The sequence below is a fragment of the Dermacentor andersoni genome, chromosome 9, assembly GCF_023375885.2.
Source record: "Dermacentor andersoni chromosome 9, qqDerAnde1_hic_scaffold, whole genome shotgun sequence".
NCBI lineage: Eukaryota > Metazoa > Arthropoda > Arachnida > Ixodida > Ixodidae > Dermacentor > Dermacentor andersoni.
Genome location: NC_092822.1, coordinates 61,139,747 through 61,167,220, shown reverse-complemented (window position 1 = coordinate 61,167,220; position 27,474 = coordinate 61,139,747). Strand labels below are relative to the sequence as shown.

Below are 27,474 nucleotides of genomic sequence, written 5' to 3'. Positions count from 1 at the left end.
GATACACAGTTAGTGCGTTGGAGAAACTTGGAATTAATTCCATCAGTACCGCAGAAGGATGGTCGTGTTTAGTTGAGGATGATTTTACTTATACAAGGTACTGTGCACCAGGGTAATATGGAAGATCGGATATTATGGAATCAATAAACGAAATTGCAAATGAGTTACTAAGTACAGAGGCGCAGAGGTGTTTAGAAACTAGTTCGCCTGATGGGTAATTAAAGAAATATTTATGTTCTCCTAGCTCTTAACAATATTCCACGAAGGTATCGGGTTAGTTTCTATCAATTTCACTAAAGTGGAAATAAAGAATGTAAATTTGGCTTTCTTACGCGCGGAAACATAGTCATCCCTGGCTCCGATTTGTAGGTTGTCTATTTATTCTCACAATCAGACCTCATATCTGTGCTAAAGAGGCGTCCTGTATTGTTATATGAGCGTTTCAGGTATCGGTTGTAACAGGGAGCGTGGAAATATTGATAGAAAGTTTTGAGTAGAATGCCTAGGTTGATAATATAGAATGCTTTATTCTTGAATAGGTTACACATATTGTCAATCGAGAGGTTAGGTTAGGCTGACAAAAAAACATAAACAAAGGTAGTAAGTTGAGTGTTAATGCGGTCATAATTGTCTTTCAGATAATCCTCTCATACGCTTTGTGCTCCAGCCTTTTCACGTTGATCAGATGCAAATGGTTAGGCGCAGGACGTCATGATCACTGACACCAGTAATACAAGTTATAGGCGAGACAATGTCACGGATGACGTCAGTATAAATCTAGCAATGACGAAGACCCTTCTGTTAAGCGTGTTGGAAATTCGACGAATTTCGGCATGGTGAAGTCAGAGCAGACATTTAGAAAAGTAGTAGCTTCATCAGGTGCTGGCTCAGAAAGGCGACAAGAGTGTTGCCACTGCAAGAATGTAAAATTTAAATCACCTAATAAAACAATTAGTATATTTGGTAACTTCAAAAATATTTCATTGAAACAATCGTGAAGCTTTTAAGAACAACCAATGCTACAGCTGGCGGCTGCTAACATGCGCCAGAAATAAATTTCTTAAGTTGAACAGTCACACAACGTCACACAGTTTGAACAAAAAGAAATGAAAAAACAACAACATTTATATGACTCGCAAACCGCAATTAAAACACCCAGCATCCGTTCTGCTACTGCAATCTCAACGAAACAGTGTGCATTTTTTGTTGCACTGGGATAACTCAGAGCTTAGTATGTCATTGTAAAGCCAAGTTTCTGTTAGTACAACGATGTGCGCATTACTATCTTTTAATAACGCATTCAGTTTGATTTTTTGAGGATAGACACTGCGAAAATTAGTGTAAAGAACATCGCCCTAGAGCTCCCACCCCTCCCTCCATCCTATTTTTATTGCGACCATGGCGAGGGCAAGTACCTCTTCAAGTCGAGGCTGACGTTGAGGATGACGTCGGGCCGGTGGCTACAGAAGGTGAACCTTGTCCGAGAACCTTTCCAATAACCTTATATTCGACAGCACTGCAGATCCAGCACTTATTATCGTCAGTTTTTTATAGCGCAGGTTGAAGTGCACGTTAAGCCTTTCGCAGAATTCAAGCAGCCCTTTGCGAGCGCGGCGTCTGGCGGAAACGAAAGTCCTCACTGAAGTTAATTCTACTTGACTTCAGCAACGCCCGTTTTGAAAGGACGCGCTCTTTAGTTTTGCAGACTGCAAGCTCAACAGTTAGCGGCCTGAGTTACCGGAAATAAAGGAGCCAATTCTATGGGCACGCGTTATAGAATCAGATCGTAATTCTATATTGAGCTAGTGAGAGGCAAGTGCGGTACTTTCTTTCCTTAGGATTGGCCCGATGTTTTTGATAAGCTGTCAGGGACACCAAAGAAAAAGGACCGGGGTTTTGCTTGACATCACCTCACACAATGAGAAATTGAGCATGGAATATGGCTCAAGTACTGCTCCTAGTAATGGAAGCGCAACAATGAAAGGGTTGTAAGATTTGAAACAGAGAGGGTATACGTCAGGACGACGTCTAACGCGCGCAATAAGGAAGATGCAGCATGAGTCTATCATTCTGCCAGTGCTTGCATGGCCAGTGAAACCTATATGTCCCGAGGAAGCTATCATAGAGAATGCGAATCATTGACAGAAGAAGAAGGTTCAGACATTAGTTCGCCGCTGAAGAAATGCTGCTGCTGCACATCCGCCAATGACCAGGGGTAACGACGGACTAAAAAGGAAAAAAAATTAAGAAAAAGTTTCCTCAGCATATAGTAAGTATTTTAAGATGACCGTAGTTCATTAATATCTTTTTTTTTCATTAAAGCCGCCCAGCCTGCTCATTCGCCCGTGCTTTTCTCAGAAGACGCATTGCGGGAAAGGTCCCCCCAGCGTAAATGATCTGCGTTGTTGAGAGCGTTCGACATTCAGGAGCTTTCTAAATGCGGGCACGACGTAATTAGAATATGGCGCGAACGTGCGCCCGCACGTGCCACGTTCACTCATCAAGCATATATAATTTTTATGCCCATGACGTCGTGCAAAGTGCGGCACTGTCGTTAATTACCCTTTCTGTTTATACTAAAGCCCAAATTTCTGTGGCAGGGAAGGAAAAGCTAGGGAGGCAAAGCGCATACAAGTAAGAGAGCTCCTGGAAATAGTCCCACATTCTCATGCACGTTTAAGTTCAAACCACCGAAGAGAAAAGAAAGGAAAACAGATAATTAGCTTATTTCAAGCAGCAAGAAATCGCACACGAACACCATAATTGTTACATATGACTTATTTTCTGCTGTCGTCTTATCGCGCTTGAGACAATGGGAAACTGTCGCACGGGGAAGCTACGCCCACTGCGTATGTGTTGAAAAACAAAAAGCGCTAACCTGGCAATGACTACATGGCACAGTAACACACGCGCAGAAGATTCACCGCCGTAGCATTCGCTTTATTGCTACAAAAAAGTTATTCTCGAGCATAGTGATCACCATTCCGTTCGACAGTAGTAGCTCGACAATCAGTGCAAGCTGCAGAGAGCACAGGCGCTTTAACATAAGAGCCCAGGCTGCCAAATCCTCGGAAACACCGATTCCTACTACAGCACAGCAAAAGCGTTTCGTATTGTTGTCGTGAGCCACGGTCATTCCATTCCGTACCTCCCAAATGTCGCACTGCGTCACTGTTGCTGGTAGGTTCGCCAGTTTTGGGACCCGAATAACAGTACGAGATGCAGATCATGTATATGAAATTTGGAAAAAAAGCCTCGTTTATATGCGATTAGGATTGGATTTGTCACGCGCTTTCCGTTTATTATTTCTTGTCTGTTTTTCTGATTATGGTATTGTACACGCTTGCTATGTGCCCCTCTTGCATGAAGTCATTCGATTCCAACTTGGTGCAATGTCTACGTGTCACTAAGGCATGTGCATGTCTTCAACGATGAAAGAAAAACGACCTTCTCCGTTGCAGGGCGAAATCGGGCACCCGCCTGACACGTTCAGATAACCTTGTCAGTATATATACGTGCAGTCGTTGCGGTGGTGGCACTGAAAGAGAAGCGCGTGAGACGAATCATGCTGCTCACATGCCTCATACACAACACGTCTCTGCAGCGGCAACACGGCGTGCGTTAAATTGCTTGAATGCTAATCGCATTAACGTCGGCATCAATTGAGAGATGGGTTCTGCCCGAATGTCTTACGTGACTTTTTACGGTACTGGAGCCGTATGGTTTGGTGCAATCTTAACAGAACTGCTTCATTAGGATTGAAACCAACGTAACTTGAACATTGTACCAGCTTCATAGGGAAACAGTGTTTAATAATTAAATTAAGTTATAGTGTTGTACGTGCCAAAGCCACGATCTGATTATGAGGCACGCCTTAGTGGAAGACTCCGGATTAATTTTGGTCACCTGGGGTTCCTTGATGTACACCGAAATCTAAGTACACGGGTGTTTTTGCACTTCGCCCCCCATCGAAATGCGGCCGCCGTGGCCGGGATTTAATCCCGCGACCTCGTACTTGGAAGCGAAACACCAAAGCCACTATGCACCCAGGGCAGGTAAACAGTGCTTCGTGCAACGCATTAGCGCACCAATTTTATTGTTAACAGTTATTGCCGAGGCTTTCCAGCCAAAACTGGTCATGATCAGAACCGAATTGCTGACGCTATGTTTCCTTTAACAGTGCACCAAACTACTTGTGCGCCATGAAGCAGAAGGATCGCATCGTCTTGTGACCTCAGTGCCGGCTACTCATTGGCTGCACCATATAAAGTTAGGTCGCATAAAGAAATAACTATCTGAGAGCAAGGAGAATTTGCTCCCCCATCACCAATAAGTTGGCAGATTCGTCTTAACGTGGTTCCCAGCTTGTGACCCTATCGTACTTTTACTATATACGGAACATCATGAAAACGCCGTTCCGTATAAAGTGCAAGTACGATAAGATCGCGCCTCTCGCGCTGTATGCTGCGGGTGCTGGGGAAAGCGTATGAGGGTGAGGCGAGAAAGATGTTGACTTGAAGCAGGCTTTCTTCCAGCGCTCCCGATAATTGAGGTTAACTAGCATATCGCTATCAAATTTTCGCCATTAAAGGGAGAGTATACCTGTACTTTCTTTAATAACGCCAAACCAGTGCGATTAAAAAAAAAAAAGCCGGCCGATCCCACGTACTGTCTACCAAGTTAACGAAACGACCATGAGAGCACCAAGACGTAGGTGGCTGTTTAATGACCTACCTGACACGCAAGCTATGATCTTCATGTCATGACCAATCATTTAAATTCTTCATACACTCTTGTCATACTACGCCAATTTTGGTAGATACCATTTTAAAGAAACGACAATCAGAGCGCCAAGAGCTAGGCGGCTGTTCCATGAACTACATGACACACACGTCATGATATTCATGTCATTACCAATCATTTATGTTCGTCATACAACGTTGTCGTACTGTTCCAATTTTGGTACATACCAAGTTAACAGACTACAATGAGAGCACCAAGACGTAGGCGGCTAGATAGATACTGTCAAAGTGACAAATGTTCGTCTAAAAATGCTTAGCATTTAGAACGGAGGAGGATCAGTGACAACAAGGAGCATATATCTTCCTGATAACAATGGGTAGTTCGGTAATTGTGCCGCGAAACCCAAAGCGCAGAAAAGACTGCTCTTTAAGCGACACGACGTTATAGGCTATACTTGCACTATGGGCACATGAGGCAGTAAGTGATGTTATAAAAACTGGTAATCTTTAGAGTGCCCGAGGATGACATTCGGCGCCGAGGTGTTTATTGTGGGACACTCGGCAACTAGAGTGATGCAGAATATCATTCGTCTGTCATTTGAATATCATTCGGCAGAATATCATCCGCCGATAAGGTACAGAGGAAGGAAGTAACTCGGACGGTGTCTTGGCTGAACACATTCGAAGCCAAAAGGGTCGGCACCGCACGTGATAATGTCTGGTAAGTTTTAGCGTGTAGTGTTTCGTGCCTAATTTTACTGTTTTAGGGTCGTGCTCTTCTCACCATCTTCCTAAACAACAGGTGCGACTGCCACAGGCCTACTTTGCAAGTAGGCGATAAACATATACTTTGCAATATAAACGACTAAAGTTGCTCTAAGAGATCGGGGAAAATATTTCAGAGTGGTTGGCATGGTTGGTTTCGCAGGTTGGTGGTTGAAATGCGTGCTGATTAAAATGTACCACGAACCAAGCCCACGGGGCAGAGTCCGCAGATTTATGTCGGATTTCAGAGGAAGAACAAATTATTATGCAGACATTACGCAGTGTGAGAAAAGGCGCACGCGACGCTTTCACGAGGCATCAAGGCAAAATGGTGCATAGCGAAATGAGACGCGCTGCTGATTTCAGTGGTGACATGTTCTTACAAAGGAAGCGGAAGTTTTATTCAGCAATAAGACGCGTTGAAACATAACACGTGGCGAAGTCATCCTATAGAACGCGCCAAGGAGCCACAAAAGCTGAGACAGGCGGACCGAATTTCTGCGACGAACGCGTTTCACCTTCTATCGATCGATAATAGATGTCGCCAATAACATCCCTATAGATGTCCGGGCTGTGGCGCCCCGACAACCACTTTTCATGTCATGGTGGAGTGCCATCACCAACATAATGATATCAATCTTCCAAACACCCCCACCCCAGCCTCTCTGCAGTGGGAGGCCGTCTTGCACCCCGGTGTTCCTCGGGTCCTGCTGGAGCTCCTCCGAAGGGCAGTGGTCATCAGTCATTGGGGCCCTGGATATGGGGCTCCGACCACATTAACTGAACGCTCAGTAAATGTCGTTTCTCCCAGTCTCTCTATGTCTGCAACGTCAGGTACAAAAGGTGAGCGCGTTAACTTTTTATATGTAATAGTCCCTATGTAACGCGGATAACGCTCCAAGTATCTTACAGCGATGTCTCGAGCGAGGACATTCGTTAGGGTCTTCAGAGTTTTTAGGTACCCATCTGTGACCTAATGATTTGAGCGTTGGGAGCCTGTGCTTGGGGAACCGCGAATCAAATACAAAACATGCAACTTATGCTTTTACTGAACGGCAGCTTCCTCTCGGTGCCGATGTGTCCATGTAAAGTGTGCTTCCAACAGGTTGACGGCGGTGAGAAATGGAAACCAAAGGGTGGTAAGGGGATTAAACACCCTCCCTTGAGAACAAAAGGGAATGGGCTCACGTAGAGTTGTTTTATGAGAATTGGCTATTTTGACGTTATTTCTGTGCGTAGTTCATTTCGCAGTTTACTTAATTACGCACTGCGAAAAGGCCCTCCCTACGCTAATTGACTGCGGAATGATTTCTGGGGTGATTGTTGCCGAGATTCTTCGCACCACTCTAATAAACTGAGTGAAGTCGCACGACGCTCTGCAAGTGTTGGCGAACACGTTTGAGCTAAGCATGTTGCAGTTGTTTCAAATGGCTGTGTCGACTTAACGATGTTTATTAATGCAGGCAGTGATAAGAGACCACATGAACCCTGTAATGCCCAAGTACAGTTCCAGATCTACAACCACTTTAAAAAATTCGAGCAGATCGCATATCCTTATTTCTGGAAATTGGCAGTATATGTAGAAAAAATGCAACTTTATTTTAATTAGAACCTAATTAGCAGACTAATTCATAATTAAGTAATTTTTCTTCAAATTTTTATGGCTGTATCTTCACTTCGGCATAATGGGAACACAACTACGGGCTTTGCGCTAAGCTTACTGGCCTTAGGTCAGCATTTTGAGGCATCAAACTAAACGTAGCACGTACATTGCGACGGGCGATAGAGTGTTAATCACAAGGATAATGTCATGGATGACGATGGAACCAGAAAAATGCACAAGCTGGATTCAAGCGTGGAGAACTGGAGAAAAGTGGAAAGAGAAATCTCCGCTCGGGTGCGTAGGCGGCTACTCGGCAGATGACGCTAGTGGTGAAATATAGCACAGTCTCCTCGTTTTCTCGGCATCTAAGAGCTGATATCAGCTCCGGCAGTTCAAATGACGATAAGTGTGAATTACTTGGAATTTCATTGAGAAGGCGTTCCGAGTAACTAGACGTCGAACGCAGCCAGAGTGAACGATATATGTGTTATCCAGACGAGTTGCAGTGGTCATTATGAGGCAGTCCCTGCAGCTGAAAATTGCACTGAGCACATAACCTCGACCCTGAAAGCATTGCAAGAAGCAATGCACAACATACAAAAAAAATTAGGGCTGCACACAGTTCGGTTGCGCTGCTATCCCACTTTTTTTTAGTTTCCGCTAATTTTTTTATAAGACGCAATTTTTTTTACAAGAAATGCAAAAATGTCCCTCATAACCCACTGTTCTGTCTCGAGATGTTAAACCGCACAATTCTACCTGATCATACACGTAGGATCATCGTGCACTGGCATGGGTCATTATTACCTCCTTCATTTCTCTGTCATTATTCCCTGCTGTACGTGACTCGGCGGATGGGTTCTCTCCATCGGATTTCTAGGTGGCGTGAGCAAATCTTTGTCGCTACGACGGCTTCCTGATAGGTGCGTTTACACGTAATGTTCAGGGCACTTGAATCAAATGCACTCAGTCGAAATTAAAGCCTGGCCCTCCAAAAAAGCGAGAGCACGGCGTTCAAACGCAAGTGTTTATATTAAAATGGCCCCAGGAAACGAAAGCATAAGTTCACGTTGTTTTTATACAAGATGGCCATACCATAAATGTGAAATGCTGGATTCTGCTAGTTGCCCGTTGTCAACTAAGGCAGCGGTGTTATCACCATGAGCCTTACAACAAAAAAATCAGGGCATGGGGCACATTGCCGAATGGCGTTTAAATTTACTGGGATATGTTCTACATGACTGCTTATTTACAAAAACGAGAGCACTAATTGGTATCGCCACGCAGACGTGAGCATATATTGGCATAGACAAAAAAGAGAAAGATCAGGAGCTTAATAAAGTTTTCTACGTGGAAGAAGAACGAGTGACGTCAATGCGAACTGCAAGCACAAAAAGAAAGAAATGCGCGAATCGACATTGGATATGTTTCGAGACAGATACAAGAAATATTCTGCGGATGATATGCAAATCAAGTCATGGAGAGGAAAATGTCAGTTCGCTATAGTTCATGAAAAATGAATTGAAACGTGGTACACGTTTGCTTCTTGATTGGGGAGTGAAAATATGGTTGTTAAGCCTCATACCGGTTAACATATTTTTTTTTTATTGCGCGCAGCTGCCAGATTAAATTTCGGCTTCTGTACCCACTCTTTGGCAGTGCATGATTTAAACTTGCAACTTTCTGTATTCCTCGAACATTGAACGGCCGTGCGGCCTGTCACAGAATGCAAGTCACGGAATGTCACAGTGTGCAAAGATGCTGCAAACGAATCTTAGTGTTTCAATTCAAAGCCCTTGACGGCAGTTAACCTCTGCTTGCGTGCCTGTTCGCAAGAAAACTTCGACTGATTCAAAGAATGGACGCACGAGTGATGCGTACGTCACTTATTAGGCTTTGCTTCTGCATTGTTGAAAACAGTGCGAAAAAAAAAATGATTTTTTTTTCAAAGCCATTCACACATGTTTTGTGTAAACGTTCATAGTCAGTTCATAGACAGTATGAATTACACGATATTCAATGACTACATTACCAATCGCTCTGTCACGATTCTTCATGCCATTCTCCGATTATTCACGCTTAATGAAGTAACTCGTAGGCCTCTTGCACTGCTCTTTTTCTTCCTTATTCATCACAGTGGGTTTTAACTGATCAATGTTCGTCGGCGAGTTACGACACCAACTCTAAACCGCTGCGCACCACGTCATTGAAAATACGATTACTACGCTCAGCGGCATTAGCTTTGGCATTGCTTTCTCATTTGATGGTTCTCCTTTCCAATCAGGTATTGAGCCTAGGAGTGATCACAGGTTTGTACTAAGCACCCTGTGACATCACAATTGACTGAAATATGCTAAACCTGATAAGATTTGAGCCTGTTATTTCCGAGTGCCAGATAAATGTTCTTTAAATGCTGAAATATTTACTGGGCGATGGCCGTTGTAGCCGAGCTAATTCCCGAAGCAGTGCATTGGACGTCAGTTGTTGACGTCGCACTGCCAAAACAGCTCAGACTCGAAGCATAAAGGTCGCCCTTCGCGTTCTCGCGTTGTCGTCAGCTCCGGTTTTCTTCGTTGAAGAGCAGAATACTTTCCTCACAGGTGTTCTTTGGTATTCGCTTCAGGTCCACAGAGGGCACGGACGGCTTGGTATAGTGTTTTTCAAAGGGGTTCCTTCGTCTGCTGCCACGCCGCTTTTGTGCCCTGCAAAGGAGTTCAAAATAATTTTAATATATTGCCGACAGCCTAGGTACATTGGCGCAAATGTCATTTAAACCACGTGGAATATGCTTCTGCGATGTGGTTGGTGTTTCACATTATACAGCGAAAAAGAAATAAAAATTAAACAAGAAAACTATGACGTAGTACTTTACTTTGTACCATCAATTTCTACAGCCAAGCAGCAGGCTGTATGCTCACCAGTTACTCGCGTTTATTGAAGTTAAATCTTTGGGAACCTCTTATCGCCGTGCCACTAAATGATGGTCAGGATTATATCTCAGGAATATAGTATGACCACGCATACAGTAGCGCACAAATTTTCCGCTGGAAAGTCTCACTAAGGCCATAACTCTCAAGGACCCTATACTGTGCACATCTAGTTCTTAAAAGCAGGGTCCTGTAAAGGGTATTGAATATGCGTTGACGCATGGCTTTCCTTAAGTGCTTTGTACCAAGACTGATTAGCAAAGGACGATCAGAGAAATGAAACACTGAACCAAAAGTTCTTCTCACCTAATATGCTCCCTGCAAAAAAAACATTACTGTGATAAAATCACATGGTTTAGGTGGGGAAACCATAAAACAAAGCTACTACAATTTGGAAATTCCCCAACTTTCGAATGTGTTTTGCACGCTATCATGCGTGATTCGAACTATAACGACCGCATAACTGCCGCTTGAGATGTCACAGTCAAAGCCAGTCACAGCCACATGAAGAGATAAACATTCAGAGCGAAAAAATTTTATAAGTGCAATGTTAAGACATGCGCAAAAATTTAAGTTCTTTTTCAGAGAAAGCCAATGACGGTTTGCTATTTCAGGAATCTGCTCGGCTTCTGTTGTAAGTCTGGTCAGTTCGCACTTATTTGTACCAGTAATGGCTGTTGATTCGAAGAGAGGGGAGCACTTATGTTGCTTACAGTGAAGGCAGAGAAACCCATCTGATGTAACTTTGCCAACTTTATTTCTGTGTTCGCGCAGTCTATCATTAATGCATCTGCCCGATTATACGACGTAATACTTTCCACACGATAAGGGTATACGATATATAACTGATGTCTTACAATTTGTAAACGTCTTCCGGTGTTTAACTTAGCAGCTAGGAGCACTTTCCTTTCTGGTCCTGTTTTCCTGCACAAGCTGATTAGTTTGTTAGGTGACGAAAAAACCCCATCAGTGTTACCTCAGCGGGCAATTTTCCTTAGGTGGTGCGACAACCGGTGGATATAAGGTATAACTGTTGGTATTTATTCTTTCACGGTTACTATTTGCTTGCGCACGTTCAGAAACCATAGATTGCTGCACTTGCCTTAATATTCCCTCTGCAACTGTTGACAGAAGATGACTGGAATAACCTGCTTCATGTAGCCGCATGGCCTGTTGTGTGAACGCTTCGCCACTGAAATGATGGCGTGATTCAGTAAGTGCGTTAGTAAAACATATTTTCTCAATTCCTCGTTTTCCCAATTTAGAATGGGCTGAATGATATGGCAACGACGCTTTGTTTGTCCTGGGACTGTAACACCAGCATCTTAGGTCATCACCGAAGGTAAATTTAAGATCTAGAAACTTGATCTTTTTTTCTATGGGCACTTGTAAGTTTCAGTGGGCAAAGGTACTCGCGTATAATAGTATAATATTACTAACACCTGAACACTCTGAGTCAAAGTTGTCTGGCCTAAGATTGACAATCACTAAAGAATCATCAACAAATCTAAATATTTTAACAGCTTTTGTATCACTGAGGCCTGAATACTGGTCTCTCTCTAGGTTATCTAAGTACAGGTTGCTTAAAACAGGCGTTAAGCAGGATCCTATATAGACCCCTTGTTTTTGAAGGTACGGAATGTCATTTCTTTGCACAAATGTTGACTTCATGTACAAGTCTAAAACTTCTTAAAATATTCAATGGTTGTGCGTGCTTTCGTACTAAATCTTACAGCTGCAAATTTATCTATACATGACTGTACACAACTCAACTATTCATTTTGCAGAAAATAATAATACAGGCCCTTCACATCCGCTGAGAAGACCTTTAGTCCCGCGTTACAGTTGGCCTCTGCAAAGGCTAAAATTTTCTCAGAATTTTTCGTGATGAACGGATGTTTAATATTGAGTAGGTTAAGTTTGTCTAATATAATAAATAGACTTCAATAGATTTTTGCCATGTGCCTTTCTCCGATACTACTACCCTGAACGGGACTCCTTCTTTGTGCGTTCTCGCGCAAAATAACACACCGAGACTGTCATTATTGCTTCTTCCTACTGCTTTCAATACTTTCTAGGTTATCTAGGTTTATGTCTCGGCACATCACGACAGCTCTGCTCTCAACTGTTGCCAGTGAAATCTTCTTGTGTTCATTGAACACGGCTGCTATTGCTTCATTAGCTTTTTTTGTTGTAGCCACCATGTGAAAATAATGCAAAGCCTTCTTCTTTGTCAGCAGGTAGGACAGACAGCGCATCACGTTGTTTCGTACCTAGTTGAAAATGCAGTGTCTGTCCTAACAATAACGACAACGTGTAAGTCTTCTCCGTTTGTGTTTAGAAAACATTGATCTAGTGATATTACAAGCACAAGAACAAGAAGGTGCAGTGAAATAAAACAACTATATTGAAGGGCCATTTTTATTGAATGCCAGGCAATCAAATGTGGCAAGTGTTATACCAAACGACGTAGATTTCAAAATGCGGTCTCTCTGCAAAAGTTAAGCAAGAACAGTGCAGCAGGAAGCTCAAAACATTCTTTCGAACATTCGCGGCGAAATATGCAGCACCTTGTGCAGCACTGTGAAAGGTTGCCCGGTTTATCACAAATGTATATGTCCATTTACGAAACTTCGGGAAGCTTCCGAAGGATTTAGTCGGCGAGGATGGCCTCAGGTTTGACTCACAGAAGATCGAGGTACTCGGCGCCTTGACATGGCTATAGTATGTGCGAGCATTCTGGATTTGCCCTTTCTAGCCTAGCTTTACCGACATTGTTCATTTGTTGACGTGTAACAGCGTGTGACCTCCACATGGTCGCTCGAGTTTGACGCATTGCTTCCTCTGACGCATATTCTATCTTGAAGTTCATTGAATATGTCACCATGACGCTGAGCGCGCCATTTTGGTCATCACTAGAGCTGCAACATCGTTTGCGAGATGAAGAATTCTCATCGTGCCACGGGAATCGAACTTACGACCAACACATTGGCTGTCGAGAGTTTAACCTCTCAAGCAGTGTGCCACACTGCAGCAGTGCAGAATATTGATCTTGGACAGCACGATCATGACAGAAACTCTCATGCGTTGCTTACACCCACTAGGCATCTGTGTACTAGATATAGCTGAAATCGACACCTTCGTGTTGTCGCACGTCGCCGCTTCTGTTCTGGAGGAGGACAATTAAGTTTTCTCCTAGACGTAAAGATAATGATTGAGACCGTTTGCTTTGTATTTATTAGTTCTATCTCATTTTATCGCTCGGCATCTTCTCAGGCCCGGTGAATGGTGCTGACGTCGTCTTGTTTTCTTCAAGGATGGCATAAGGCGTAATAATGGCATAGCCCAAATATAAGTTCGAGAAAAGCTAAACAAATGGAGCAGTTATAAGCTAAAGGGATTTTTTTGTACAGACCATGGGCAAGTCCAAACAGTTAAGACGCGAGAAAACAAACAAGTCAATCTACTTCACCACCATCATCCGCGTATCTTCCGCGGATGAATACGACTTACAATTCCTTTACTACTTCAGAGGAGATTGTTCGCTGGCAACGGTGAATATTTCCTCTAACCAACACCACACGAAACACTCTACGGCTTACTGGGCATTATATTTCGCCAACAACTGCATCATTGCCTCCCGCTGGTTTTTTAACTTTGTGCATAACATGTGCATAACTTTGGCCACTGCCGATGTCCACAACGTACAGTGTTAATGATTGTAGAGCTATTAATGGCCGCTATGGTCAGTACGGCAAATTGACATTTTGAGAAACGTAGCAACAGTTTTAAGGCTTCAGACAGAAACAATCACCAAGCGTCCATTGTTCGTACCTGAAATAACAGGTGCCTATAGAACAAGCCACCACTATTTTATTCACTGTACTTCTGTTCTTACTGCATAGAAGGGAAAATATATGCAGTTTTTTCGTATTATGTAACCACACCAGCGAAGGCATTCGAAACGCAAGCAGCAGTGTTGCTGTATAACTGAATAAATTACGGATGCACTTTGAACATTGCTCGAATCTCGATGTGGCGCGACTTTCTTTTCGGCTCTACCAGAAAGTCTCTGCAGATAAGTTCCGCATTCCTTGGACGATTATCCGACGTTTGTCGACTTAGGCTTCGTCGGAAAGATTCGCGTTACGACCCCCTTATAGATGTTCGTGACCAATTGCGACATTTATCAATGTGACAAGCGACGAACTGCTCCTACAGGCATGCTGGCCTTTGTCAATGCCAAGCATTCTTCCTGAGCCCACAGGCGTTGAAGGTCTGGGCCTGTTCCCGTATAAAAAAAATGTATGCCGTGTTTTCACTCGTACCAACGCCAGAATAAATGCACAAGGAGATAGCAAGGCAATCACAACGCGCCTTATTGTCTACTTTTGTGTTTTTTTCTCGCTTGAGCCATTGACACGCCATGCGAGACGAGGGCCTGGAATTCATTTTCTTCATCATACGCGTTGACTATGGATTTTAGGCTACGTGGAAAGCGCAGCGAGAGAGAGAGAGAGAGGGAGAAGTGACTTTCTTTGCACCCGTCAAATAGATGACGCGGTAGAAGCTTCAGCCTAAACCCACACTCATCCTCCCTAACCCTCGGCCAGGATCGCTTGGAACGCGGCGGCGGTCAGGGCGAGACCGATGACTTGTCGTTGAGCATATTCTTCTTCGTTGAGTAGCAAGGACTCCCAGGATTCTATACATCTATCTGGCTCTTCAAAGCTAGGACAGGTCCAAACCATGTGGACTACGTCCGCTATACCATCACAATGCCTACACCGAGGGCTATACACCGAGGGATGCCAAATGCTCAACAGTTGTAGGTTTCGAAATACCCCCGTTTGCAGCTTCCTCCACATAACTTCCTCGCTTTTAGTAAGGTTCTTATCCGCTCTTGGGTAAGTCTTACGCCCCAGCTTATAATGGTTGAGCATTTATTGAAAAGCGTTCAGTTCGTCACCGGTCTGTAGGGGTTCTTCGCTTGGGGCGTTTGTCGAGACAGCGCTGGAATCCCGGATAGTGAGACCTCGGGCCAGCGCGTGCGCCTTCTCGTTCCCTTGCTAACCCTGATGAGCCGTGTCCAGATTAGCGAAACCTGCTCCACCGGGGGCTGCCCGACGAGCTGCGGCTGAGATCCTGCCCGCATCAAGATTTCAGATTGCAGATTTCGAATCACTAACAATAACTCTCACATTCTTTTGAGTCAGAGCAAGCGCAATGGCGACTCCTTCCGCCTTCATTACTCCTAAATGTCTCACGCTGCAGCACGAGGCAGGGCCTCAGTTTTCGCGTGTAATTACGGCGACGTATATTTTGCCCTGCTTCTATTCGGCCGCGTCCGTGTATATCATATTCTGCCTGCCTTCCAGTCTTTTCTGCAGCGCCTCAGCTCTGTCCCTTCGACTGCCCTCGTGATGCACCGGGTGCATATTCTTGGGCAACGGAAGTATTCTCAGCCTGTCCGTGACTCACGGTGGCACTTTACCTGTCTGCTTGGAACATGCCTGAATCTCGAACCCCAGCCGCTCCAGGATCCTTTTACTACCCTGATTACGCAGCAGTCTTTCATATTGCGGTACTGTCGCCGCTTCAGTGAGCTCATCTAAGGGGTTGGACACCCCTAAACTTAAGATTTTTTCGTTGATGTATTTGGGGGAAGACCGAGAGCCGTCTCGATCCTCTTCCTGATAATGATCACGACCTTGTCTTTATCTGCTTTGGTGAATGCTAGGTAGGGGGCTACATATACGACCCTGCTAATTACGAAAGAATACAACAACCTCAGGAGGTTCGCCTCCTTCATACCAGCGGGTTTGTTCCCTATTCGCTTGAGTAATCGGCACGTCTGGCTGGTACTCGCTTACAGTCATTGGATCGTCTCGGTGTGTTTCCCGTTCGCTTGATTCCGCAAACCCAAGACTCTGATACTGTCGACACTGCGAATAATGTGACCGTTTACCCGCAGCTCGATGCCATGTCTCGTGTCCTGTCCCCTTCCCCGTCTCCGCGCCTGCGATGTTAGGAAAAGCGCCTCCGACTTCTCCGCCGAGCACCTAAGGTTAATCGGCTCCAGATATTTCTCGATAGCTTTGATTGCCCTCTGCAGCGTCTCATCAATCTGCCCGCCACTGCCTCTGCTCATACATCGCGTGAGATCGTCCGCGTAGAGCGTGTGGTACAGTCCTTCTGTGCCTGCCAGCTTCTCAGGGAGACCCATCATCGCGACGTTAAACAAAGTGGGCGACAAAACTGATCCCTGAGGCGTACCCTTGCTTCCCAGTTTAATACCTTCCAATGACTGCCCTCCTAAGCTGATCGTTACCGTTCTATTTGTAAGAAAATCGTTTACGTACCCCGAAACCACGATTGGTTTTAGGTATCATCTGTCGGCATGCAACGTCATGCTCTCGCTAAAAGATCAGGTGATAGAAACAAAACGGTAGACACCGCAGCCACACATTTTGTTTAACGCGTACTTCTGTCACTGCCATGCGGCTGCGCCGTTGCGCTCTGTTGTCCTTCAAAACGGTACGCTGCAAGTTCTCTTTAGCAACCGTGGCTATCACTTCACTGCTAAATCACTGATAAACTATATTTCATCTGTGCATTTCACAACTCTAACACCTACCAGCACCCGCCGTGGTTGCTCAGTGGCTATGGTGTTGGGCTGCTGAGCGCGAGGTCGCGGGATCGAATCCCGGCCACGGCGGCCGCTTTTCGATGGGGGCGAAATGCGAAAACACTCGTGTACTTAGATTTAGGTGCACGTTAAAGATCCCCAGGTGGTCGAAATTTCCGGAGTCCTCCACTACGGCGTGCCTCATAATCAGAAAGTGGTTTTGGCACGTAAAACCCCATAATTTAAAAAAAAAAACACCTACCAGCTTATTATCCACAGACAATAATTCAGTGGCGACTTAGCGGTAAATGCGAGACAAATGCGTTAGCAATACGCTGCACCTCTTTGAGGTCCCAGATTCGTGATTTCAACCATCACGTTCATCACGTTTTAAAGTGTCGTTCCGGAGCTCACTCGACATCCACCCTGCCTCTTCGAGGAGCGAAGTGCAAGTGACGGTCATCTGGTCCAGTTTCCCTATATATGTGTGATGCTCCAAGCGTGGACCTACGTGGTTAAGTTGAATTGAAGAAACACGAAGAATAATAGGAGTGATGGAAAGACCTTGAGAAAACATTACTTCCTAACGAGTGGAGCATAGCCAAGATTATCTTGCTGCTCATGAACGTCGGACTTATAATTATTAAATGTATTTAAGCAGAGATTGGTGCCTATGTGTGGCGTCGGCTACTTCTCTTCTCTTACATGATGGTTATCGTCGGAAAGATAACAATCACCAAACTGAACTAATAAACACATAAACGAACATTCAAGTACTAAGCCCCAGTACAGCAATATAAATAAATGTTTACGCAACAGAAGAGTTCACATGGTATAAATACTCACAAAACAGAAATGTTCACACTAAGCACATGAGCTCGCACAGCAGAAATGCTCACAAAACCAAGATGTCCACATAGAAAATGTTGGGTGCTTAAATGCTGCACTTAATATGCAACAAATAAAATTGCTACATGAATACTAGGACGCAATGAACATGTAATTAAGGCGGCTCGTTAATAATGAAATTGCGAGCAATACCTATTTTATGACTTCGTATGTTTTTGATATTTTTATTCCCTCCAAAAATTGCACTGTAAAAATTATTGTGCTCCCTGCAAGAACCTTTCGAAAAAACTACATGGCTTGGACAGACGGCCACTATCCTTAGAAAAGATTTTCGGTCCATGGCAAACAGGAGAACTTCAAAGCGTCACTGCCAGCGCAGGAGAGTACTTGATTTGGACAACATTCGGTCAAGCGCTGCAATTTGTAGCCTGGCAAAATTAATTGAAAGAGTCGCTTACAATCGCCTATCAGAGTAGATGTCTAAAATTAATGCAGTACTCACCACTGAGATTGGCTTTCACAGTGGTTGTAACTCAACTTGTAACTCAAGATGTTGCAAGAGCTTGTGACAGGGTTGAGTATAGCGTTCTATCAAAAAAAAAAAAAAAAAAAAAAAAAACTGGCTGCCTTAAACACACCATCGTATATTATTGCTTGGACAAGGGCTTTCTTGCACGGCTGACCACCGCTCTGCACAGCTGCAAAGCAGTATTCTGTGCGGTTAACTCATACCAAATACGTACCGCAGGATCCAGCACTTTTAAAACTACTGTTCATTACACTACTATACGATATTCCACTCATGTATCGTATCACGTTGTTTGTGTATGCAGAATACATTGCATTCTTTGCTTGCGCTAAAGATATTACACGCTTTACCAAAAGTTGCATATGTAATTAAATGTACGTGTGGTCTCGCTGGATAAGTTGCTGTTGGTCCTTAACATTAACAAAAGTGTCCTTCTTTTATTTCTTTCGGACCACTCGGCTTCCTTATAAATTGTGTATCAGTACAGCTGATTGAGCAGGTACACACTACAAGGTACCTGGGAGTCACTTACGACCCGGACCTAGATTGGCATCCTCCTATAAAAAACATTGGGAGAAAAGGTGCGCTCCGTCTAGGCCAGTTCACGAAAAATTGAAACCAGAAGTTTTGTATGCGTACGGATACTCTTCAATTATCGCGCTTATGTAAGACACGCTTTCGAATTCGGTTGTGTGTTGATATTTAGCTCCCCGAAATATAAGTGACAACCTCTATTTATGATAAAGAGAACTTCCCTACACAAGTGTCTTGGTGTCCCAAGTGCGTTTCAAGTAAAACTCTTTCTTGGGCTGGTTGGTTCATGCTTAAATGAGTAAAGAGCAAGTGGCAATAGACCAGGACAGAAGAAGCACACAAACGACAGGACCGGCGCCACGACACCATCTGACACTGGCAAGCTGAGGCGGCGATCAAGTTGACGCACAAAATGGCAGGATCGCTGCAAAAGCTTCGTTGAAATAAAGCGCCCAATGTAGAAGAAATATGCTCAAGTAAAACTCTTGCTTGGGTTAGTTGGTTCATGTTTGAATGAGTACAGAGCAAGGCGCAATAGACCAGTACAGAAGAAGAACACAAACGAAAGAACCGGCGCCATTGGCAAGCTGAGACGGCGATCAAGTTGACGCACAATATGGCAGGATCGGTGTGAAAGTTTTGCTGAAAGAAAGGGCCCAATGTAGAAGAAATATGCTTTACTCATTCAAGCATGAACCAACTAGCCCAAGCAATAGTTTTACTTGAGCAACACGGGCAAATGCCTTATGCGCCATTGAGATTGTGGCGTTAGCAAGCGTCCGCTGCAGAGTTCCCCGCCCAAATGTTTGCCTTCATAATCTGGTTTATGCATAACTAACCTCTGCTTTTTCTATAGTGAACCAGAAACTATTGACTATCTTTTTCTTTCTTGCCGCTGCTTCTCCTCCTTTCGCAGAATAATCCTCATATTTCCAGCTGGTAAACTGGGTTTAGCACTTCCAACACCGAACAGTTTGTCTTTTCCTGGCTTCCAGTTAGGCATATGCCATGGTTCAATGATTAGTGCTCTGCACAAGATAATTGAAGCATCCGGAAGGTTACGCTGCTAGGATACCGATCGTGGGACATTTTATTTTAGTGTTATTTCTTTCTTTCCGTTTATTTTTAGTTATTTAGTTTGTCTATAGGTACTTTCAGAATTTGTGTTACCAATTAATTGCCAAATGCTTCGTTTTAAATGTTGGCGTTTACCCCTTTTGTTATGTTGTCAGGTGTAGGTTTCAACCCATCCAGTGTGGCCAATCCCTCTCCTGAGTGTGACGCATGTATTGAAACAGCAACAACAACAACAACAAGTCTGTTATTGCTGCTGGCGCTTCGGTCGCCATGATTTAAGATGTCGGGTCGAGCCGTCTGTGTTCGTGCCTGCACTCACAAACATCACTTGGGCTCGTTTCCATCTCGCAACAACGTAATCACCATGTATACGAGTCCTCTGACGATGGCGAAAGATGACGCCTCAACTTTTTCACTTACACTTACAACATGGAGCAGTACGAAACAACGTATGTAAGTTGGTTTGCAAGGCAAGTTGGTGCATATTGCTGGAACCTTGCTGGAGCCCTCATACTTTAATGAAACTAGGCATTGCCAACTTAAAGCTATGGAATATTTGCCTCCCTCTCTGCAAATTGGCTTGTCTTCATCATCGCCGTTGTTTGTCCCACCGAGCAGAAACTGTCGCTATTGGGGACACAATCATTTTCGCGTGGTTTTTCAAAACTCGCCATAGTATATACGTCGGTGTTTAAAGCCGATAGTGTTTCTGCTTCTATACCGAGCCCCTTATTTCTTCACAGCGTCGGAGATACATTCAGCCGTCTTTCGACTCGCACATTTCTAAGTCACGCAAAATCTCGTGAAGGTGATAGTATTATTTGAGGAGGAAAAGAACCGCAACTTCAGACGGGACGTGAGATGAAGTAGTGAGCAGGAGAGCGATAACATTTCGGATCAACTGGCCCAAAGCATGCAGCGGTGGCGTAGAGGTAGAACACCCGCCTCGCGTGCAAGAGGTCCGTGGTTCGAATCCCGGTGCCGCGCAATTTTCCACCGGATTAAAAAAAAAAAAAAAAAAATCCGCGTGTTGATAAAATTGCATAAACAGGCCTGGAGTGTGGCCTGATGCCGGTGACCAGAACCGGTAACACACTCCCTCACCAGAGCAGGATTGGCCACCCTGGTGCAGTACTTGGCCACAACCTCCTATATGAACACAACAATCAAACCCCGGCCCTCAGTCCCCAGCAGCTGCGAAGCAACTGACCACGGCGGCGGTCAGACCTGCGACGCTGCAGAGGGTGCTAAGAATCCCTGGCTCCGGACAGGCCGCCATTGGAATATGAACCTGGCAACGTTTAACGCAAGAACATTATCTAGTGAGGCGAGTCTAGCAGTGCTATTGGAAGAATTAGAGGGCAGCAAATGGGATATAATAGGGCTCAGTGAAGTTAGGAGGCCAAAAGAAGCATATACAGTGTTAAGGAGCGGGCACGTCCTGTGCTACCGGGGCTTAGCGGAGAGACGAGAACTAGGAGTCGGATTCCTGATTAATAAGAATATAGCTGGTAACATACAGGAATTCTATAGCATTAACGAGAGGGTGGCATGTCTTGTTGTGAAACTTAATAAGAGGTACAAAATGAAGGTTGTACAGGTCTACGCCCCTACATCCAGTCATAATGACCAGGAAGTCGAAAGCTTCTACGAAGACGTGGAATCGGCGATGGGTAGAGTGAAAACAAAATACACTATACTGATGGGCGATTTCAATGCCAAGGTAGGCAAGAAGCATGCTGGAGACAAGGCAGTGGGGGAATATGGCATAGGCACTAGGAATAGCAGGGGGGAGGTATTAGTAGAGTTTGCAGAACAGAATAATATGAGGATAATGAATACCTTCTTCCGCAAGCGGAATAACCGAAAGTGGACATGGAGGAGCCCGAACGGCGAGACTAGAAATGAAATAGATTTCATACTCTGCGCTAACCCTGGCATCATACAAGATGTGGACGTGCTCGGTAAGGTGCGCTGCAGTGACCACAGGATGGTAAGAACTCGAATTAGCCTAGACCTGAGGAGGGAACGGAGGAAACTGGTACATAAGAAGCCGATCAATGAGTTAGCGCTAAGAGGGAAAATAGAGGAATTCCAGATCAAGCTACAGAACAGGTATTCGGCTTTAAGCCACGAAGAGGATCTTAGTGTTGAAGCAATGAACGACAATCTTGTGGGCATCATTAAGGAGTGTGCAATAGAAGTCGGTGGTAACTCCGTTAGACAGGATACCAGTAAGCTATCGCAGGAGACGAAAGATCTGATCAAGAAACGCCAATGTATGAAAGCCTCTAACCCTACAGCTAGAATAGAACTGGCAGAACTTTCGAAGTTAATCAACAAGCGTAAGACAGCTGACATAAGGAAGTATAACATGGATAGAATTGAACAAGCTCTCAGGAACGGAGGAAGCCTAAAAGCAGTGAAGAAGAAACTAGGAATTGGCAAGAATCAGATGTATGCGCTAAGAGACAAAGCCGGCAATATCATTACTAATATGGATGAGATAGTTCAAGTGGCTGAGGAGTTCTATAGAGATTTATACAGTACGAGTGGCACCCACGATGATAATGGAAGAGAGAATAATCTAGAGGAATTCGATATCCCAGAAGTAACGCCGGAAGAAGTAAAGAAAGCCTTGGGAGCTATGCAAAGGGGGAAGGCAGCTGGGGAGGATCAGGTAACAGCAGATTTGCTGAAGGATGGTGGGCAGATTGTTCTAGAAAAACTGGCCAGCCTCTATACGCAATGCCTCAAGACCTCGAGCGTACCGGAATCTTGGAAGAACGCTAACATAATCCTAATCCATAAGAAAGGCGACGCCAAAGACTTGAAAAATTATAGACCGATCAGCTTACTGTCCGTTGCCTACAAAGTATTTACTAAGGTAATTGCAAATAGAATCCGGAACACCTTAGACTTCCGTCAACCAAAGGACCAGGCAGGATTCCGTAAAGGCTACTCAACAATAGATCATATTCACACTATCAATCAGGTGATAGAGAAATGTGCGGAATATAACCAACCATTATATATAGCTTTCATTGATTACGAGAAAGCGTTTGATTCAGTCGAAACCTCAGCAGTCATGGAGGCATTGCGGAATCAGGGTGTAGACGAGCCGTATGTAAAAATACTGAAGGATATCTATAGCGGCTCCACAGCCACTGTACTCCTCCATAAAGAAAGCAACAAAATCCCAATAAAGAAAGGCGTCAGGCAGGGAGATACGATCTCTCCAATGCTATTCACAGCGTATTTACAGGAGGTATTCAGAGACCTGGATTGGGAAGAATTGGGGATAAGAGTAAATGGAGAATACCTTAGTAACTTGCGCTTCGCTGATGATATTGCCTTGCTTAGTAACTCAGGGAACCAACTGCAATGCATGCTCACTGATCTGGAGAGGCAGAGCAGAAGGGTGGGACTAAAAATGAATCTGCAGAAAACTAAAGTAATGTTTAACAGTCTCGGAAGGGAACAGCAGTTTACGATAGGTAGCGAGGCACTGGAAGTGGTAAGAGAATACATCTACTTAGGACAGGTAGTGACTGCTGATCCAGATCATGAGAGTGAAATAATCAGAAGAATAAGAATGGGCTGGGGTGCGTTTGGCAGGCATTCGCAGATCATGAACAGCAGGTTGCCATTATCCCTCAAGAGAAAAGTGTATAACAGCTGTGTCTTACCAGTACTCACGTACGGGGCAGAAACCTGGAGGCTTACGAAAAGGGTTCTACTTAAATTGAGGACGACGCAACGAGCTATGGAAAGAAAAATGATAGGTGTAACGTTAAGGGATAAGAAAAGAGCAGATTGGGTGAGGGAACAAACGCGCGTTAATGACATCTTAGTAGAAATCAAGAAAAAGAAATGGGCATGGGCAGGACATGTAATGAGGAGGGAAGATAACCGATGGTCATTAAGGGTTACGGACTGGATTCCGAGGGAAGGGAAGCGTAGCAGGGGGCGACAGAAAGTTAGGTGGGCAGATGAGATTAGGAAGTTTGGAGGGTCAACATGGCCACAATTAGTACATGACCGGGGTAGTTGGAGAAGTATGGGAGAGGCCTTTGCCCTGCAGTGGGCGTAATCAGGCTGATGATGATGATGATGGCCCAAAGTTCCCCCTCTCGAACGTGACAGTATTACCAAAAGCGATCACTCGAGAATATTGCCCACGCAAAAAACTTCCCTTAGCCCTGCAATGTATATCATAGTGGCTGATCACTGTCAGAGTATAAGTTCGGCGTCAAAATCCACTGCGCATTCCTTATTGCGATGCAGTTTTGTCTTGCTAGATGACTAAACCTCGCTTACACTGATTCTCACAGAACGTGGCAAGCTGTTTCATGCAACGTTCCCACGTAGCTTCTCCATCGCATCGATGATCTTTAAATTGAGACCTTACACCTTTGCAAAGATGCACTTCCATTATTCCTCTCTATCGTTTCATTGAAAGAACACTCAAACAGGTACGATGTGCCTAATCTACCAGTCTGTTTTGCCAAGGGCGACTTTCACGAAAGTAGTCAAGCTTATGCCAAAACATTCTGCTGCTATATACAGGCCTGTTCCGTCCTTGTAGGCGTCAGCTTGAGTAAGCGTACGTTTATAAACGTTAGCCATTCATTGATTATCATGCGCTTGAGGAATACTCAAGCTGTTATACGGCTTCAACCATTTATGTATTGTGGATGAAATGAGTGTGAGTTGCCCACTGGGGTTGGTCTACCATGGTAGAATCTAGCGAAATTGCACAGCTGGAACTGAAAGAAGAAGAATGTCGAAAATTGGTAGCGAGATTGTGCGATCACAGTGATTAGCCAGGTTCTGTTTTAACAACCACACTTCTTCTGGCAACATAATTTCCACACATATTCCAAGAAATCGTTTAAAAAAAGATGATAATTTGCCTGAGACCTTCTAAACAATGGTTCTCGTACCTTCAGCCCTCACGAGAAAGTCTGAGTCACACAGCCGTAATCTCTGTCGCCATGTTTCGCGTCGCTTCAACCCTGCTGCGGCTTTAAATATAGCGTACTGGAGCCGACTTCAAGCCATACACGGCCATCCAAGAATGGGCAATACTGCTAAGACCCTCTGTGACTGTTACTGAAAGCCACCATTTGCTTACCTCTGTTTGTGACACTTCCTATAGCCCACCACCACCGTGCCGAATACTGTAAAATTTGTGCAGTGTGCCCTAGTCTAGTAAAGGGTTGCACAGAGGGTTGCATGATGGTGTTTCTAAAGTACATGTTTATGACAACGCATGCGTGGAAAAGTAGTCAATTCAGCGGCCATCATGACCAAAATACGTCAAGCTACGTTATATGGCTGAACATCACACAAGAAAGCAGAACGACCTGCTGCGAATCTACTTCTCACGTATACTGCGTCAATCATAAGTATAGGTCTCTGCACAATCATACAAAGTGAAGCTTATGTGAAAAATTGATCAAACACTTTAACGCAATGTGTCAGCATCTGCAGTTTACCCTACGTTTTCGGATATCAGGGTCAGGACTTCGGCTCAACAGATATTTGACACCTTCTCGAGAATAGCTCGTCTCAAGTTTCTTTATATGCCCCATGAAGAGAAACCTAATTTAGACTCTAATCTGTATATTCGAGCCCCGGGAGGAATATTTCTCTGCACTAACCACCTATTTGCTATTATTCCTTACACACCTTGAGTTGACCTATTTAAATACTCGTTCCTCCAAAAAACAATTGTTGAATTCAATAAACTTGATCAGCATGGGTTTGACGACACCAGTTCAGCTGAGACTTTTAAGGGAAAGGTGAAATTGTGCTTCCTGTAGTAGCGTGTTTTTATTTGGCATGTTTTTTCTTGACCACCCTGTAACATCCCACGCAGGGCTTACAGTATTTTACAGAAAATAAAATGATAGAAATTGTTTCTTATAAGAAACGCTGTTGTTACAGAAATTATTCAAACAATTTTGGTTGGATTTCGTTGGTGAACCGATTTTCTAATGAGTTAGCATTAAAGAAATGTCAACTGCTGCAAGTTGTTCTTCAGCTCATGGCAGAAATGTTTGTGCCAAATATAGAAAAAAAATGACAAATACAATATTTTACTCCGTATCACATGAAAATGACATGACAGGACGTTGAGTAGCCCATCCTTCTTTTCAATTATGCCCCTCTGCCGCTAAGACACCCTCGGTCGTTTCCTCACCCATCCGCCTTCCCCTCTCTCCCCTTTAGAAGAACTTTACTTATGTATTCTGTGCCGACGAAAGCATATGTCGCATTGCAAAAGACAAGTGCATTTGTCAAAACATTGGCTCCTGCTTTCATCTTGTTCTCATTTTCTTCATCGTTTTGAATTTTCATCTCCGGCATTCACCATGTTTTCCATGAAAATGACCCGTATTTCAAGAATGTCTCTCTACTGCAACTATCTTGACGGGTCAAAGCCCAGTCAAATGCCGAGAACATATTTTCACAAAAAAGGAGAGTCTAGAACCTACCACTGTTTTCTTTAAGCAGTATCCTACTATAATTGAAATTATTCTTTGGTCGCAGGACGCGTACGTCAGCTAAATCTCAGCTGAGCCTACAACAGCTGCACCGTTCACGATACTGCATGCTGCTGAAGTGAATGAACATTATTTACATTTGTACTGCATTTTTAGAAGTGGAAAGTCAGGGGGAACATAGGAATCTTAAGTTTTAAAAACACGTTAATGCGCCGTTTGCAAAAAATAAGAAGACTACGCCTGCAGATTTGATGTCACTGTTAAGATGCTGTGATTTCGTTTTTTCGAAAGCATTATATGGCCGATTGAGCGAAGACCCGTCGTAGTCTGCGTGACCGACAGATGGTGCCAAAAATGACCGATGGGGCAAAGTGTAAAAACACGTGAAAAAGAAAGCACGGATTGACGATACATTTTTGAGGGAGGTTCCTGTAAACAAATTAAATGAAAGAAAATGTGGTACATTTCGCTATAGGTGGGAATCGAATCCGGGCTTCTGGGGTGCGAGACGAGTTCGTTCCTCCGACGTCGCGGCGGCGACACGGTTCTGGATGGCTAAAGGCATGTTCACACCGAAGGCGGAGCGGACAAGCGGACAAGCGGATCCGGCCAAGCGGCCGCGGATTTTCCGCTTTGAGGAAAATACGCGGCCGCTTGGCCGGATCGCGCCCGGACCGATTTTTTCCGCGCGTACAAGTTGGCCGCTTGGCCGCAGCCAATCAGAGCCCGACACTGAGGAAGCGCTGGTGAACGAATATGAAGAAATGTGTTTCTCTGGGCTTTTCACTTCTGTTCTTGAAAAGCGTCAAAACGGCAAGTTGGGCTAGTTGGTTGGGATTCATAGTAAGGTTTGTTACAGCGCAGCACAAGACAAGGACAAAAGAAGGTATAAAATGACGACACGGCGCCGTGTCGTCGCTTTATACCTTTTTTTGTCCTTCTCTTGTGTTGCGCTGTAACAAATCTTGAAAACGGACTACACAAGGGGCGAGTAAAATGCCAACGATCTCGTCTTCTTCGTCTGAGCTCATCATTTTGCAGAAGTACACAGTGGACGGGAGCGCGCCAACCCACGACGATAAAAAATATCGAAAGTGCGCATACAAACCCAAAGTGCCGCGAGATGGCGGCACGTCCCTAAAATTGCTAAAGAAATTGCGAGATGCCCCGCCTTCCCTGCGATGCAGGCCGCCAGGCAAGCCGTCCGGTCTGAACAGGCGCGCGAGCTCACCGCCTCGCCGCGCTGAAAATCCGCTTGGACGCTTAGACGCTCCGCTTTCGGTGTGAATGTGCCGGTGTGCCTATTGC

General features: G+C 44.5%; 1 long non-coding RNA gene across 1 annotated transcript in view; it reads right to left on the bottom strand.

Annotated features, from left to right (window-relative positions):
- Positions 1-8,384: 8,384 nt before the first annotated feature.
- LOC140213090 (uncharacterized) overlaps positions 8,385-27,474 on the bottom strand; it is a 269,839-nt gene continuing 250,749 nt past the window's right edge. The window contains exon 4 of the long non-coding RNA XR_011889995.1: positions 8,385-9,812. This is a non-coding gene — a long non-coding RNA (uncharacterized lncRNA). The remainder of the gene's footprint in view (positions 9,813-27,474) is intronic.